At 43.4% G+C, this 17355-nt stretch overlaps 1 non-coding gene across 1 annotated transcript; it reads left to right on the plus strand.

The window, feature by feature from the left end:
* The first annotated feature begins 15411 nt into the window (after window positions 1-15411).
* On the plus strand, window positions 15412-15484 carry trnar-ucg (transfer RNA arginine (anticodon UCG)). The gene has a single exon. It is a non-coding gene; the product is annotated as a tRNA-Arg (tRNA).
* Window positions 15485-17355: the final 1871 nt, after the last annotated feature.

A 17355-nucleotide genomic window follows, 5' to 3' on the forward strand; every position in this document is an offset into this window, starting at 1 on the left:
AAAAGCAACATGAGATTGTCTCTTACTATGCATTTTAAGTGGAGAATATCCAGCTGTGAGCGCTTCTGAAATAACGACCGTTGATTTAAATTTTCACACAGTAACTGTGAAAAAGAAAAAAAAGTGTCCGAGTTACTCTAATCGAATGGTTAAGTAAATGTACATATGGTTTTGAAAAATCGAGTTTGGGCAGTCGTTGTGGCTTATTTAGTTGACTTTCCTGTCAATAGGTGGGCGGCACGGTGGCACAGTGGTTAGCACTGCTGCCTCACAGCGCCTGTAGACCCGGGTTCAATTCCTGACTCAGGCGACTGACTGTGTGGAGTTTGCACGTTCTCCCCGTGTCTGCGTGGGTTTCCTCCGGGTGCTCCGGTTTCCTCCCACAGTCACAAAGATGTGCGAGTCAGGTGAATTGGCCATGCTAAATTGCCCGTAGTGTTAGGTAAGGTGTAAATGTAGGGGAATGGGTGGGTTGCGCTTCGGCGGGTCGGTGTGGACAAGTTGGGCCGAAGGGCCTGTTTCCACACTGTAAGTCTAATCTAGGCGATTATGGGCTCATATCCCGACATCACAACCTGCGTAGGTCTTTCATAAAGAACAGAGTACCTTACTTCACACGTGGTTCGGGTGGTGGTGGGATTCAATCCAATGAGTGTACAGTTTAGGTACAACGCCTTCGACTGCTCTATCATGCTGCCACACAAAACAGCACAACCACGTTTTAATAACGAATGTTTCAGCGTTATTCAGGCTCATTTCCCCATGCTCATTCAATAACGAACTTGACCGATGTTGGATAACATTTAAGAGGATGTTGCAAGATTTGCAAGGTTTGGAATGCAGAGTGATACTGAATAGGCTGCGATAATTGACCCCTGAGCTTGAGTCTCAGTGATGGGCTGACAGAAGTTTAAATCATCATAACGGAGACATCTGGACTAAATCGTCACAATGCAGGCAATTTCAAAACTAGAGAGCACAGGTTTAAGGTGAGAGTGGTAACATTTAAAATGTATCTGAGGGACATTTGGTTTCACACAGAAATAAATTTCCAGACAAAGTGGCGGAGTCTGGTACACTCACAATATTTCCAAGGCATGTGGATCGGTATATAGACAGCAAGGGTGAAGAGGTATAAAGGACAGATTCTGGCAAATGGTGAAGATGAATTTCGAATATCTGGCCAGCAGGGACGAGTTGCATCGGAGGGTGTGGTTACGTGCTTCGCCCCTCTGAGATGCTGCAGAGGCGAACAGTAGTGTTAATCGGTTATTGACAGAAATAAAGGAAACTCATCACTCCCTCAGCGAGGGACTAGTTTTCTGGAAGATGGTTGGTTCAAATCGAGCAATAGATGAAGGTTTTCCCGTCTTAGGCTGCCAATGACAATTCTTCCTGACACAATTTAGGGCAGCACGGTGGCACAGTGGTTAGCACTGCTGCCTCACAGCGCCAGGGACCTGGGTTCAATTCCCGCCTCAGGCGACTGACTGTGTGGAGTTTGCACATTCTCCCCGTGTCTGCGTGGGTTTCCTCCGGGTGCTCCGGTTTCCTCCCACAGTCACAAAGATGTGTGGGTCAGGTGAATTGGCCATGCTAAATTGCCCCTAGTGTTAGGTAAGGGGTATATGTAGGGGTATGGGTGGGTTGCGCTTCGGCGGGTCGGTGTGGACTTGTTGGGCCGAAGGGTCTTTTTCCACACTGTAAGTAATCTAATCTAAAAAATTCCATGTTCTCATTGAAGAAAATTGGTTGAGGAAAATGCTTCACGAATCATGTTACCCGCTCAGCTTTCCAGCAAATCCAAAAACTGACAACACTTAACATCGAACAGAAGAGAATTTATTTTCCGATACAATAACGCATGCATGCTGTCTGTGAGGTCGAGCGAGTTGTCTGGGTCATGAACTGCTCACACAAACGACAGCGAGGCAATTCCAAACAGTGCTTTCAAAGTACTGGCGTCTTAGTGCAGCACTACTTTCCAAAAAGTGCTCAAATAACTTAAATGAGAACAGAATAATAATGGATCATAAAAGGTGAAGATGAACAATTACAGTTCCGATTCGATTAGGTTAACAATGCGCTGGTGGCTTTACCAGATCGACAGGCCTGATTACCAGCCTGCCTCCTCAAGACCGAAATGAAGGAGATGCGAAATGTCACCAAGTTTCACATCGAGACTGCCCTCCTTTTCGCCACAATAAGAGATAATGGCGAGTAAATTCAATGCAGGATCTGATTCCACATCAACAGGGATATGACCGATACCACTGACTTTCAGAGAAAACGGTGAACAACGCAAATTGTCTGGAATATCAAAATCTGACGCAGCCTGCTTGGATCCCCTATTAAGCCGGGGGCCTTTCGAGCTGGAGGCAAATGTGATAACCACAGCAGTAGGGGAAACAGCGTGGACATTGACGTGGTGGTTGCTTTGTGCTCTGCCACATCACAACGTGGTTTAGACGAAATGACTGTTTGTTTTTCTGTTCAGCTTCAACAAAACTCATCCCTGCAAAACGTTGCCAGGCTGATCCATTAGGACAAGTGGCAGCGTAGTGATGCAAACCCAAATCTTCTTGAGAAGTGGAATCTGAAACAAGAGTCTCAGATTGCTTAGCCAACTGAGCACAATGGCAAAAAACGGATACACTTGAGCATGCGCTTCATGATTCCCTGCAGCAAACTCACAGCAACTGCACCAGTTCTGCAGATTAAGCATGGAAAGGAATTCCTCCATATGAGCCTTCGTGCATGTTTTTCTCATCAGCAAACCTGGCTTTGAATATGCTTGCACATATCTGCTGCCACGGTGAAAAGGAATGAAATTCCGATTAGTTGCTTTGTAAAACTTTGTTCAGTTGCACTCCTCAATGAGCACTGGAGATGATGAAGTACTCCTGCCAGGAATGCCGAATCTCCTGCTGCTCGGATGAACTGAAAAACTTTTAACACTGGAATACGAGAACGGCAGAACATGTAGCGAGTGCCAGTAGGAGTTGCAACTTTACTTGTCATTCTCCTTAATGTTGCATTTTTCCAGCAGAGCTATAAGCAACTGCCGCCTGGCTGTGAGCTGAGTTGGAAACCAGTGTGGGAATCGAGGAGATGCAACTCACTTATTGTCGGTAAATCAAGAGTTCTTACTTTGACGTGTGCAAAAAACGATTTCGACACATGTTCAGGAATGTCAATGGCGATGTGAGATGTCAAAGAGGTGCCCATTGTACGTGAGTGTTCTTTGTTCGAGGTGGGAAAAGTTTTCCCTCTTTAGTCGCATTCACGTTTCTTGTTGATGACTGAAACAGACCGAAGGTGTTTCACCAGAGCCGCACTTGAGTTGCATTCCTCTCCCTTGCTGTCATACTTTCTTGCAACTCTGTGAGAACAAGAAAACAAAACACGTATAATTTCATTCAGCAGACTATCTGCAATTTCCGCATTTCCAGTTACAACATAGCTTATATTTCAGACCACATGTGACTATCTGAGAGCAAGTGTCGAGAGTTCATCTAAGTCTGTAAATATTTCCATTCCTGCTGTTGACCAAATAAGCTGTAATCGTGCTTGCGGGTTAGAAACTCGAATATGTGAACTGCGCCAAACTATGATTTAGGATTTATGCTTTTGATTCACAGAGGGAGAGAAACGCCAGACAGCGTCCAAATTAAGTGTATCAGAGCCTATTTTGTGATGTATTTGACAGAGACATAGATCATAAATCCAGTGTCTGCTGTGACAGAAGCACATGAGTGCTCTCCTTTTCGCTGATCCAGGCCGCCTTCGCATGGAAAGCAAATGTGGTACTGTTGGCACAGAAATGATCAGTGCCTGGTAACTGTGCCCTTAAAGTAACGGACGTAGAAGGTGTATAAATAGACGCATATATTTGAGCAGGGAGGAGGGAAACGTATTCGAGAGTGTGGTTCTGTAAAAGCAGAGCAGGTCAGGCAGCACCAGAGCTGCAGGAGAAACAGCGTTTCTGGCAGGAGCGCTTCAACATCTCCAGTCATCACTTCATCTGAGGAGAGAAATTGAACAAAGTTTTACTAAGCAATTCATTGGAATTGTGTTCCTTTTCACCATGGCACCTGATATGCGTGAGCAAATTCAAAGTAGGTTTCCTGATTGGAACAACAACCATGATCGCTCCATTCCTGCCAATCCAAAAGGCTACCACCAAGGTAAAGAAACTGCTCTTGCCTGGGATTGAACGCAGGACGTTTCGAGTGTGACAAAAAGGGAAACATGATGTCCCAACAGTGCAGCCGTGCCTGATAATCCTCATACAGCCCGGAAATTGGCACCAAATCAACGCATTACCTTTCTGTTTTGAGTAGACTGATGTTGCCCCGGTTTATAGCATGATTGAAAAAATTAAAGAATATCACATAGAAATGCTCAGGAACTATTGACAAACATGTTGCAAGGTTTGCAGAGTTTGGACAGTAGGGGGAAGCCGAAAAGGCTCAGATATTTTTTCTTGCAACGCCAAGGCAGACGAAAGTTCATAACTGCACTCTGAATCAGGATGGGCAGCAGTGATGTAGACATCACTGCATATTCAGGACCACTGCGAAGAGAAACTTGAAAAGAAATTCACACAGCAATTAATTGGAATTATATTTCTATTCACCACTAGAGTAGTATTGGGAGACTCAATTAAACAAAAAAGCTTTGCTGATGAGACTGCACTAAAGCCCCATCCATCACGATCTGAAAGATTGTCATCTTTAAAGAGGAACAACAATGTTTCTTCTCAGCTTTGAACTGGGCCATTTTCGCACACACTGATACAGCTACTCTCCAGAAAAGATCAGCTCCTGCCGGATCATCAGTGCTGGAAACATCCATGCATATTCAGAACAAAGAAGAATACATATCGAATAAAATCGTATCAGACAATTAATTGGACTTGTATTCCCTTTCCCCAGAACAGCTGGAATGGGCAGGGATTTTCAGAGTACGTTTGACTGACAAGGACATAACGCTATTTCCTCCTCCTATCTTCATACACAAGCCTATCTGTCTTTCTGTTCGGTTTGTCGAAGCACCAATCATCCCCGTGGGAGGTGAAGGTGATAAATGCTCCACTGCAGAAACAAAGTAGGGTCAGAAACGCGTTCGAGCTGTCCTGCAGCGCGGAGTGCGTTGCTAAGAAAAGGCCTGGTTGCCGTGCGGGATTCAAACGAAGCTCGATCACATACAGGCACGGTATAACAGCTGCTAACACATGTGGAGTGATTTGGGCGGATTCGGACCCACTCTGGGAAAATAACTGCATCCTAATTTCAGAGGGAGTAAGTATGACAGGGAGAGGATGGAGAATGGGTTTGAGAATGATGTTAGCCAAAATCAAATGGCGGAGCATACTAATGGTCTGAAACCACAAACCGTCCTATAATGCCTTGCAGTCTCTGACCCTCTGATATCTAAGGAAATAGAAACAGAGTTATTTGATCAGTTCGAAGTCCTGGCAACGTGAGAGATGGACCAGGTCGAATACAAAATTGGAGACTTGGAAAATTGTTGGACAGGAAGTAATAAAAGGGAAGTTTAATATAAAGTTGGAAGACAGTAGACATTCAATATAAAGGACAGGAGTGCAATGGCAGAGGGAGATGAACATGGAAAAAGAAGTGTCACTCGTCCCGAAGTCTTAAATATATTTTCATTTCCAAGATGCTCCCATACCTGCTGAGATTTTCCAGCAATTTCATTTGCTGGTTCAGAAACAGAAGATGGGAGTGATCCTGGGCCAATCAGTTCTCCCATGCTCTGGGGATAAAAGACTTATGTGTTCGAACTGATCACTTCTGTCCCACAGTGAAACCTCAAAATCCTGCCCACCCCAACTTCGTTACTGACAATAAACTGTTCATTACGTTTCACACAAAAATAGCAATTGCAAAACGTTCAGGAAGAGTTCCCTTCTGTTTCCATCTGAACATTCTGAATCAATTTATTTTGGTCCAGGACACATGTGACATTGAGCCGTCTCTCTCAGACCTCGAGAAAATGGCCATTCGCTTTCTGTGTCTTTGAACACTTTGGCTGGTGCATGGTTGGTGTGAAATCTCTCGTTTTGAAAGGGACATCATTCATAGTATTTTAGGCTGCACTGATAAAGTTGTCTCTGGTGCCTCCAGTAAAATGGAGACGATCTTCACTCAGAAAACGACGTGTCGTCAAAAACAAAAGGACAGATGTGTCAACGAAACCAGCAAGAACGGTCGCCTGCATTGTGCTACAACGCTGCACATGTGGACAAAAGAGCCGGAATTCTATTAAACAGTGAAAGCGCCCATTGTGAGTCTCGAAATAACGACCCTCACATTAAGCATCATCACAGCGCATCAATTGATCTCATCAAGCATGTCGCACCACGGATCAGTTTAGCGTTTCACTGTGAGCATAATTCACCAGGCAGAGCAATTTGTTAGGATCCAGTGCATTACTCCCAATCACGCCTTTCACTTCTGTTGCCCATTGAAAACATAACAAACTGTTCAACACTTATCCCGGGATTTAAGGTTCAACCTGAATATTTTCATATTTTTACCCACATATTTATGTCGCCGAAGTGATTTCCAGTCCCTCTGGCAGACAGTAAATCTGTCGATAAATTACCTCAGGAAACCTAATCATTTCTGTTCAAAGTGTTGGGAATTTCCCATCTGTTGACGAGACAGAGTTTTCACAATCAACACTTTCTTTTTTCTTCCTGGCTAAAGGTTTTACTACTTCTTATTGTCTTGACAGGAGTTTTGTTTATAACACGTTTCAAGAACAGGAAAAATCTTCCAATGTCCTGAAGCCATTTCCAATTTACAAAGGAAGTTTTGAACCTTTCACACAGGAAGAGCGGTTACTGAGGAATGAGTTTCCATGAGCTGCGTCCCAGGGCTGGGGAGGAATCCGCTAAATCAAGTTGCAGTAGCCGCTTTCTGTTGGCATCGGGGGCTCGCGGTGTCGCATTCTGCTGCATGTAAATGTCTTACTCCATGGGTACTCGGGGTCAATCATGACTGAGATTTCTTGGTTACAGTGTCGGCACATGGTCAGTGTCAATGGTTGAGCCAACATATTTCTGACTGTGCCCTGGGTGAGTTCGAGCCACCAATCTTTCAGCCAAATGCGCTGACCATTTGAGACACAATAAATGGCACCAAAACCGACCATGCAGACATCCGAAAGCAAAGTAGGCGAAGGGATATGAGGAGACTTCGGACAACAAGGACACTTATAAATTTTCGTAAAATCCCTATTGTGTAGAAGTAGGCCGTTCGGTCTATGAAGTCCACACCAAAGCATTAAAGATTATTCCAACAAGAAACACTTACTAATCGATCCCCTTATCGTTTCTCACAGCTAAATAACCTTAACTCCACGTACCTGGACACGTTGGTATTTTTCCATTTGCCAATCCACCGAAACTACGCAGCTTTCATACTGTGGGAGGAAAACTCACATGGGAGGAATGCAAGCACCATACAGACAGTATCCACAGGCTGGAATTGAACTAGGTCCCAGGCACTGTGTGGCAGAAGTGCAAAGCATTTTTATTCTTCTGTCAGCTCACTGGGTTCAAGATAAATGACATTTAAACAACTCAAGCAAAGCTTTGAAGCATATATCATCCCTTGAAGTACGTTTTTCCTTGAAAATGAACCACATTCCAAAGTACATACATTGCAAAAGAACCACTTAAACCTTAAGATTTCTTCACGAACAACAACAAGTTCAGAATTACATGCGGCAAAAGGAGTAAATGAGCTTGAACATAGTATGGAGGGGAACGTTCTCGTGGTGGTGTTCCCGTGTACCTGCTGTGGAGCTTGCGGTTTTGTACTGAAATGGACAAATTCAGAAATCACACCAGGTTATACATGGACATGTTTATTTGAAATAACAAGATTTCGGACCATAGGCCCTTCGTCAGGTGAAGTGAGAAGGAATAACACAGAACAAAAAAAATTATGGGAACAGAGATCAAGGGCAGACAGATCAAAAGATCATGCAAATTGTGTGATCCGGTTGTCAAAGTTATATTCTCTAGAGGTGAACAAGAGTGAAAGATAGTGTGAGTAATGTGTCCATAACTGAATGCCAACAGAATCGATGACCGATGATTCAATAAAGTGAAGCAGAGAGATAATTACAAAACTTTAAAATAAGGTCGTACTGGAGACAAATCAAAGCACTAGAATGACATGGAACACAAACAGAAGCAACTGGAAAACCGCTCCACAAAAAAAAACACCAGAGGAAAGGTCACCAGATCCGAAATATTAACATTCATGTTTCTCCACAGATGTCCCCAGACCAGCGAAACACCTGCTCTTCTCCACGATGCCCCAGTCCCGTTCCCCCACCCCGTCCAGTAAACCTTGCCCTTGCTCCTGATTTACAGCATGCCCAGTTCTTCTGATTTTTATTAGGTTAGAGTGACATGCCACGAGTCTGACACAAGTTATCAGTAAGCCAATATTGAACAAAGTGATTAAGGTAGAGAGAGCATAACAACTGGTCACGGTGTGAAAACAGAACAATAAGGAAGATTTCACAGATACAGAACAGTGTGGTGGGTTACATGTGGTGTGACATGAACCGAATATCATTGTTGATGCCATCACCCCAGCTAAGGCAGTTGGTTATCCAATGCTGTTTGGCGATTTTTCGTTGTTGTGTATCTCGAAAGCCGCATTGGCCGACATTTAGTCGATGATTGAACTCCAAATCTTCTTGATTGCTGAACTCTTCCCCGACTGGGTGTGAATAATCCTGTCTGGCAATTGTTGTGCCATTCCCATTCATCCATTGGCACACCGTCTGCATGGTCTCGCCAATATACCATTGCTGGGTATCTTGTGGTATCTTGTGGTGTCATTGCCGGCAGCATATGTGACAAACAGCATTTCCTGTGTCACATGAGTACCTGTCATGTACGTGGTCCGTGGTGTAGCAACGGATGATGGTAGTGGCCATGTCTTGCAGCAGTTGTTAAGGCATGGTGCTGTGGTGTTGTGGTTAATGGTGTGTGAAGGCTGAGTAGTTTACTGTAAACGGTCGGATGTTATAATTGTCTTGGGTGTTTGAAGGTGATAGATGATGTCATGGGGTTGTTCTTCGTGTGATGCTCATCATCATCGGTGACATGTTGAATCCTGTGAAGAAAGTGCTGAACTCCAGGAAAGTACTGACGACGAAAGATACTGTATTAGTCGCATCTTCTGTCTTTCTTCTGACGAGTTCACAAAACATTTTCAAGGTGGCACTCTGGAACTGCCGATTCAGTTCAACATGTACCCCATCATCATGAGGATATCCTTCAAAATCTTTAGTTGTCTGTGGCATTATTCCACATCTGAGCGGTTCCTGTGCAGGTGAAGCACATGTCGTTACTGTATGGCTTTTTTAAAATATATATAGGGCGGAAGCTCGAGAAGTGCAGTATCGTTGGGCTTGCGGTGGAGCGAGATACCTAGGTGTTACTCCTTAGTTTTGGTTTGTGGTGGGTTTGGTTGTATCATCCTTATGGATGGAATGGGTATTCAGTTTAAACCACGAACTGAAATGCCAGGAGAATCTCAGCAGATCATACAGCGTCTATTCAGAGAGAATCAGAGACAAATATTTCAAAACTTCATCAGAACTCGGTAATCTCCCACAGGCACTGCCAAACTGGTCAGTTTCGACAGCATTTTCAGTTTTCTTCAGATTCCAGAATCCACAGTTCTTTACATTAACCATTAAAGCAATGCAGAAACTTTTTTTATCGTTCGTCATACCAAAGGTTTCTGTTTGGAAAACATTTTCCTGACCCTATTAGAAACACGAAACGGTGCAGCACAGAAAACAGATGCATTACAACCACCAATCACTGTCGCCCTGGGGCTTTTGAACCAGTAACATTTCAGTTAACAGTCAAATGAGCTGAAACTTCCAACCTAACACCTTGGACGATCCTCTAAAGCAGTCTGTGATAGATCTCCAACTTCAGGCTGCCATTCCCAGAACGACAACTGTCCTCTATCAGTTTTACTTTTTCGAAATAAAGATTGGGAAATTTATAATGGAGACATGGGTTTAGTCTGTTCCCATCTACTACAGACACACCCATGACACGGGGAACCAGCTCTCCTCCAATCGGGAACATCTCCCTTCCAGCCTCTCAATGTCTTGTGTGGTATCGAGTATTTTCATTGCCCCAGAGTCCAGATGAGGTTTGTATACCTCATGTATAGGGCGAGAATTATTTCAATATCTCCATTCAGTTCATGTCCTGAGAACATCAGAGTCAATGTCCCATCCTCGTAAAGAAGGGGAATTTGTCTTGACTGTTTCCGGTCAGTCCGACAGTTCACCCTTCTTCATTCTCCTCCGATTCCATTTCCCAAAGAATTTCTGAAGTTTCACGAAGCTGGCGACTGGGTGACGTGCTTTAACTACTTAACATTTTTCCAACTGATAAGTGACAATTTTTTCCCAAAATCTCTTCACAATCGTCTGTCTTTCACCTTGTCCAGGGATGAAAAGTCCGCTTTTGTGGAGAGATTCTCGATGCAGGTGAGTTTCGCTATGGAGCAACGATAGTTTATCAGCAATTTCCTGCGGCTATTTATAATGATGGGAGAAGGAATGGTGAGGATTGGCTTTTCGACGAGCGGGGGGGATGTGGTGCCTCTGACCAGAGTTCGTGAATGGAGGACTGGGGTAAAATGAATCTATTCAAAAGCTGGACTTCTGCACAGTACATTCAAAGAACACTACAAAATCTCGATGGGTGTAGCAGTATCCGTGAAAAGAGAAACTGAGATAATATTTTCAGTGTGGTGCATTTTTGATTAATAACTTGAGTTTGCTAAGTCTAATCAACTCTCTGGCCTCGTTTGTTGAGGCGAGATTTGTGAAATTTGAGTGAGAATTCTTACTGCATGACATCACTGAAAACAGAGCAAGCAGAACTCGAACCTGCGGAGGGAATCCCCAGTGGATTTCTAAACCATCACCTGAACCACGCGACCAGGACTGCACGCACACATCGTTGTCTCAGTATGTCTTATGTAATGGAAAGTTCCAACCTGAAATACCAAGATTTGGTTTTTCCTTCTACCCCAGTATTCGCTGTCACACTCTCTTGCTTTCGAACGGAGGAGGATGCTGGGGGATCAATTTGAATTTCACACATATTGATGAGAGATAAAGTAGATGTGTAGCATCCATTTTCATGCGCAGAGAGGTGAATAAACACAGCGCTGGATCTAGAAAGGAAAATGGGCTTGCATTTGTCCATCCCTTTCACTGCCAGTAGAATTACGGCCATTGAAGTGCCCATGAAAAAAATCACCACTGGCAAGTTTGGTGTGCAAACCAGGTCTATTATTTTTAATCCGAGGTCGAGAAATGAAAATGTTTCAAACACACAGAGTCACACAGGAGTGTGCAGACCTACCTTTAGGAGCACATTCTGCTCTGATGTACACCCACGAGAAATTGAGACGAGAGGGCGTTCTCACAGGTGAAGGGATCAAACATTTAAGAAAATGATAATGAAGATATTCACTCTGTCAGAGGGTAGCAAATCGGTGGGATTCCTAACAACAGAGGGCTGTGAAGGCTGTCAAGGCTGAGATAGACAGACATGGAAGATCACGTAGATGAGGCTGAAAACCGGGTTTGAGAATTAACCAAGTCAGACATGATCTCATTGAATTTTGTCGCAGACTTGATGGGCTAGATTGTTTCCATCTGCTCTCATATCTTTGCCGTCATTTTCAAGATGCCGGACACCATTTTAAAAGAAGAAAATCACAACTTTAAGAAGAGGTGGTTTCAGTCAGACTGAGTTAAAATTATTTATTGAGAGAAAAATCACACTTGGCAGTTTTCCAGATTTCTTTGCTAACATAACCAGCAGAGTTGATCAAGGGAGCTGTTCGTCTGATTGTACGTGGGCATGAAATAAACAAAGATTAGTGACAGAGTCTAAGTCACCTGTAAACTAATTGATGACCAAAATATGGCTCGCGTTGTTCTCTGGGACACATATGATTTATTGATTATTGTCATCCAAACATTTTTTTTACCATTGAACTGTGAGTGGGAGATGGGAAACTAAGATCATCCGTAACTATTCCCATATTTTATCACTCACATGTCGTATTTTTTCCTTGTATGTATTGGTTACTGCGAGTGGACTTGTAAGCTACACCTGCTGATGACTTCTTTCCTCACTGTTGCTCGTTCCTGCACAAACACATTTTAGAATGTAGAACTTAGAAAAATACAGCGCAGTACAGGCCCTTTGGCCCTCGATGTTGCGCCGATCCAAGCCCACCTAAACTATACTAGCCCAATATCCTCCATATGCCTATCCAATGCAGGTTTAAATGCCCATAAAGAAGGAGAGTCCACCACTGCTACTGGCAGGGAATTCCATGAAATCAAGACTCGCTGAGTAAAGAATCTAACCGTAACATATTTCCTATACCAACCACCCCTTAATTTAAAACTGTGCCCCCTCGTAATAGCTGACTCCATATGTGGAAAAAGGTTCTCATGGTCAATCTTATCTCAACCCTAATCATCTTGTACACGTCTATTAAGTCACCCCCAAACCTTCTTTTCTCCATTGAAAACAGCCACAAGTGCCACAGCCTTTCCTTTTACATCCTTATCCTGAATCAGAGAAATATGGAATCATTGGATAAATGTCACTAATATCTTGGTATTTCACACGCCTCCGTTTTTCACCTTCCAATGTTAATTAATAATTTCCCGTGTTGCAATTGCACACAATAAGAGATAACAAAATCCAGGGAGGTGTACCAGGTTTGCAAACGCACCTTATTGCAGCTAAGACGCAGGTTTCTGCCCACAATACGATCATGGAAGCATGCACCAAACTGACAGGAAGCACACACAAGTACAGTTCCCGAGGGCTTAACAGGAACAGCCTTAGAAAGACAACCAAAATGCTTCTCTGGGCTACGATTTTGGATGTACTTCTCAATGAGCAGTGGAGTTTTACATACGTCCCAACAGTAGTTAGCACACACAAGGAAGTAACCAGTGCTGCAGTGCCAAAAGAACAGCTGCCCGTGGCGAATGCGGGCTGCTTGAAGTTCATGATTGCAGCTCGCTCATTGTCCGACTGTTTGTCCTACACAGTGTTTCGTGCAGTGCGTGCGTGGAATCTTGACAATCACAATTGTCTTGCACAAGATGGGCATTGGATATTGTTTTCTGGTGAGTTTCCCTTAGCGAGGCTGTTGGTTTATGTGCTGTTGTAAATCCGAGTGTTAAGAGGAGTCTGGCGATCATTTCTCTGAAATTTGTGTTAATAAAGGGAAGAATGCTGTTTAAATTGCTTTGTGGCATATCCTAGTTGACAATTTAGTGTGAAAGACATCTGTGTATGCAGTTGTGGGATACATATTCTTGGCAAAGAATTTGTATGGCCGTCACTAATTGCCACGAGCTGATGCTAACAACGGCTCGTTTTGAGCCACTAATTCCTTTAATCTCTGTCCTCTGTTCACTGACTATGGTCAGTGGCAAAACTTCCTCCTGCTCATAAAATTGCTCATTCCCCAAGGCTCCCTCTCCCATCATTACAAACAACCGCAGGAAATTGCCACTGAACCATCTTTGTTCCAAAGTGAAACCACCAGCATCGGGAATCTCTCCACTGAATGGGACTTCTTATCCCTGGACATGTTGCAAACCAGAGGATTGTGAAGAGATACTGTGGAAATATTGTCAACTGGCAGTTGAAAAAATATTTAGGAAGCAAACCATATAATCTAGGCTCCAGCTTTGGAAATCTTGAGAAACTCTTTGGGAAATGGAATCAGAAGAGAATGTAGAAGTGTGAACTCACGGGCCGAGTAGAGGACGGGACATTGACTCTGATGATCTTGGAAGAGGAAATCATCTGAGACATTGAAAGAAATCTCGCTCCCGCATGTGAGGAACACAATCTTCATCTGGACTCTTGGATAATAAAATACTCTGGAACACTCAAGACAATATCCAAATATTGACTGAGATCGCTACGGTACGACTACTTTGATGGGTCAGTTTTTGTCCAGTGTGTGCAGGAGAGCTTCCTGACACAGTATGTAGACAGGCCTTCAAGCGACGAAGCAACTTTAGATTTAGTACTTGGTAACGAGCCTGGCCAGGTTTTAGATTTGGAAGTAGATGAGCACTTTGGAGACAGCGATCACAATTCTCTCAGGTTAACTTTCGTGATGGAAAGTGATAGGTGTACTCCACGGAGCAAGAGTTTCAGCTAGGGGAAGGTAAATTACGGTGCAATGAGGTAGGTTTTAGGCAGCGTAGAATGTGGTAGGAAACAAGTTAAAAATGTGGAACTTAGTCAAGGAAAAGCTCCTGTGTGTCCTAGATAAGTATGGACCTGTCAGGCAGGGAGGAAGATGTAGAACGCGTGAGCCGTGGTTTACTAAGGAAGTGGAATCCCTGGTCACGAAGAACAAGGAGTCTTATGTGAGGACAAAATGTAAAAACTTCGTTAGAGCACTCGAGGGTTACAACGATTTCAGAAAAAAACCTAAAAAGAGAGCTGGGACGAGCCAGGAGTAGACATGAGAAGTTGGTGGTGGTTAGGATCAGGATTCACCTTAAGGCTTTCCATAGGTATGTCAGGAATAAAAGAATGACAAGAGTTAACTTTGGGACAATCAAGGATAATAGTGGGATGTTGTGTGTTGAGTCAGAGGAGATGGCGGGGGGAAGCACCAAGTAAATATTTTTCCACAGTGTTTGCTACAGAAATGAAAATGTTGGCGAGGATGATACAGAGATACTTGCGTCCAGACTAGAGGTTCTCAAGGAAGAGTTATTAGAAATATTGCAGATTGTGAAAATAGGTGGGAAAAAAATCCCTGGGCCCGGTGGGATCTATCTAATGTTATTTAGCAAATGCACTGCAGGAAAGTACAAATCAAGCTGATGCTAACAACGACTCGTTTTGAGCCGCGAATTTGCAGCGACGTGTTGGCGCCAATAAAAGGTGTCACGCATCTCGTCTAAGTCCACATCCTGAGCTCGAAATGACCTGTGGTCTCTAGCTGAGTTTCTGCAGGGTCTTGCTTGAACGACACCATGACACTTTTTCACTGAAGTGGAACATGAAATCGCGTCATGACTATGAATAAAACGATGGAAACTTCCAGCAGAGAAAGAGGCGACCCTGAAGCAGGCAGCTGAGGACAAATGCTTCTCCTTTGCCAGTGAAAGGCATTGCTTCACAAATTGGAAGCTTTGAAATGAAGCAGTGTTGGTGATTATCTCCGCTGCTTGTTCACCTTTTTAATTCATATTCCGTGAATGTCCATGACAATACATATCGACATGCTGCCCATGCTTGTTGCATAACTTGGGCCTGTGGCGTAATGCATAACGCTTCTGACTTCGGATCAGAAGATTGTAGGTTCGAGTCCTACCTGGCTCATGGAGAGTGTTTTGCTTTAACCGTGGTCCAGGTTGTCGCTGCCCTGCGCAGCCCTGTCGGGACGACGCCTTTGTGATTTTGCTTTTACATTTGCGTTGATTCTGTTGTCCATTTCAAATTCCAGCTCACCACAACTGACACTTCTGTCAGTCTCGGGGTATCTTCCTGTGTGTCTCCCTCTGTGGATGATAATGAGCATCAATTCCTCAAAAGAGTTACAGTTCGTTGTGAAAATGCCCCATTATTGTGCCATTTAAGCACACAGGATAAACTCATTGACATTTAGCCTGGAAACATGAGAACACACAAGACTTTGGGCCAATGTTGGAAACTGCGACGAGAATAGATGGCTCTCTGAGTAGTCGCAATGCACAATGGGCAGAATGGCCTTTTCGTTCTTTGTGAATCTTCGAAGACAAGTTGAAAATAATCTGCAACGAAAATGTTCAGAAAGGGTGTTTTATTTAGACCAAATACGATAGTAACTATTGCCTTGTCTTGTTATTTACTTGTGAGGATTCGTTACTCTCAGCACCGTGGCCCGGATCCTATTCCCTCTCATGGAATGTTTGTATTGTTCAGCAAACATATCGGTGTACCGGTACATCTGCGGATTTTCCGATGTGAGCAGGTAATTGGTTTTGTCCAGAAGATTATGAAGGTTAACATAAAACAAACATCTGCAGTTGCTGGAAATCGGAGCCAGAAACGAAAATTGTCTGTGGAACGCAGCAAGCCTGGCAACAGATACGTCGACCTTCCTGCTCCTCGGATGCTGCTTGCTGTGGTTTTCCAGCATCACTCTGATGTAAAATCTGGTTTCCAGCATCTGCAGTCCTCACTTTTGCCTAGTTCCTTCTGTGTCGCTGGTTCCCAATTCAGGAATTCAATCTCTAGCGGTTTCATGTCTGTTCCTCCATGCTGAGGAGTTGAAGAGTGAAGAAAAGTAACTCACCTCCTCCATCTCTGGGGTAAGTAGGGGCTGAAAGTGAATCTTATCACATTGAAACATATCTATATGCGACTTAACCTCTGTCTTTTATTGGGATCCATCTCTTTCAATGTGACCATCAGGAAAGACCATTTCGTTCGCCAGAGTATGTCACTAACCTTTGATTGTTTCATGTCCAAGAACACTCAGATCAATAGTTCCCTTGATTAGTTCTGCTGGTCATGTTCGCAAAGAGATCTAACAAATTGCAAAGTGTGATTTTCCTTTCAAGAAATTATTTTGACGCAGTTTGCCGGCAAATAACTTTTCCTAACTTTGTGCTTTTCTTCTTTTACATTGGTGTCTAGCACCTTACAAATGACAGCAAAGGTATGAAAGGTTCAGGCCCATAATTATTTGATCTTTGCATGACATGTAGATCGGGTGGGAAATGAAATGTTTATGATGCTCATTCCGTTGAGTGCAGGGGTTGGTACGTCATCTTTTGGTTGCACAGGACGTTGGTGAGGCATTGCCAGAAGTACTAATTTTGAGGAAGAATATTATTAAGCTGGGGAATGTGCAGTAGAGATATGTTAGGTTTTTGTTATGAATGGAGATTTTGCATTTGATGGAGCAGCTGGAAAGTCATGGACTCGTTTTCAGTGGGATATACGAGATTGAGCGTTGACCTTGGAGCGGTTTATAATGTCTTAAACGGTATAGACAACGTGAATGGAAGATTCATTTTACCTTGGATGACGGATTTCAAAATTAGTGAATAAACTTTTAATGTGAAAGTAGGAAGATTTAAAAAGACTTTAAAAATATTTTATAAAGAGAGTGTTTCTTGTGTTGAATGAACTTCCTGAAGATGTGGTTGATGTGAGTTCGGTTACCGCACTTGAAAATCAGTTGAATAATAGAAAACTTTTCAAAT

The sequence above is a fragment of the Hemiscyllium ocellatum genome, chromosome 18 (assembly GCF_020745735.1).
Source record: "Hemiscyllium ocellatum isolate sHemOce1 chromosome 18, sHemOce1.pat.X.cur, whole genome shotgun sequence".
Lineage (NCBI taxonomy): Eukaryota > Metazoa > Chordata > Chondrichthyes > Orectolobiformes > Hemiscylliidae > Hemiscyllium > Hemiscyllium ocellatum.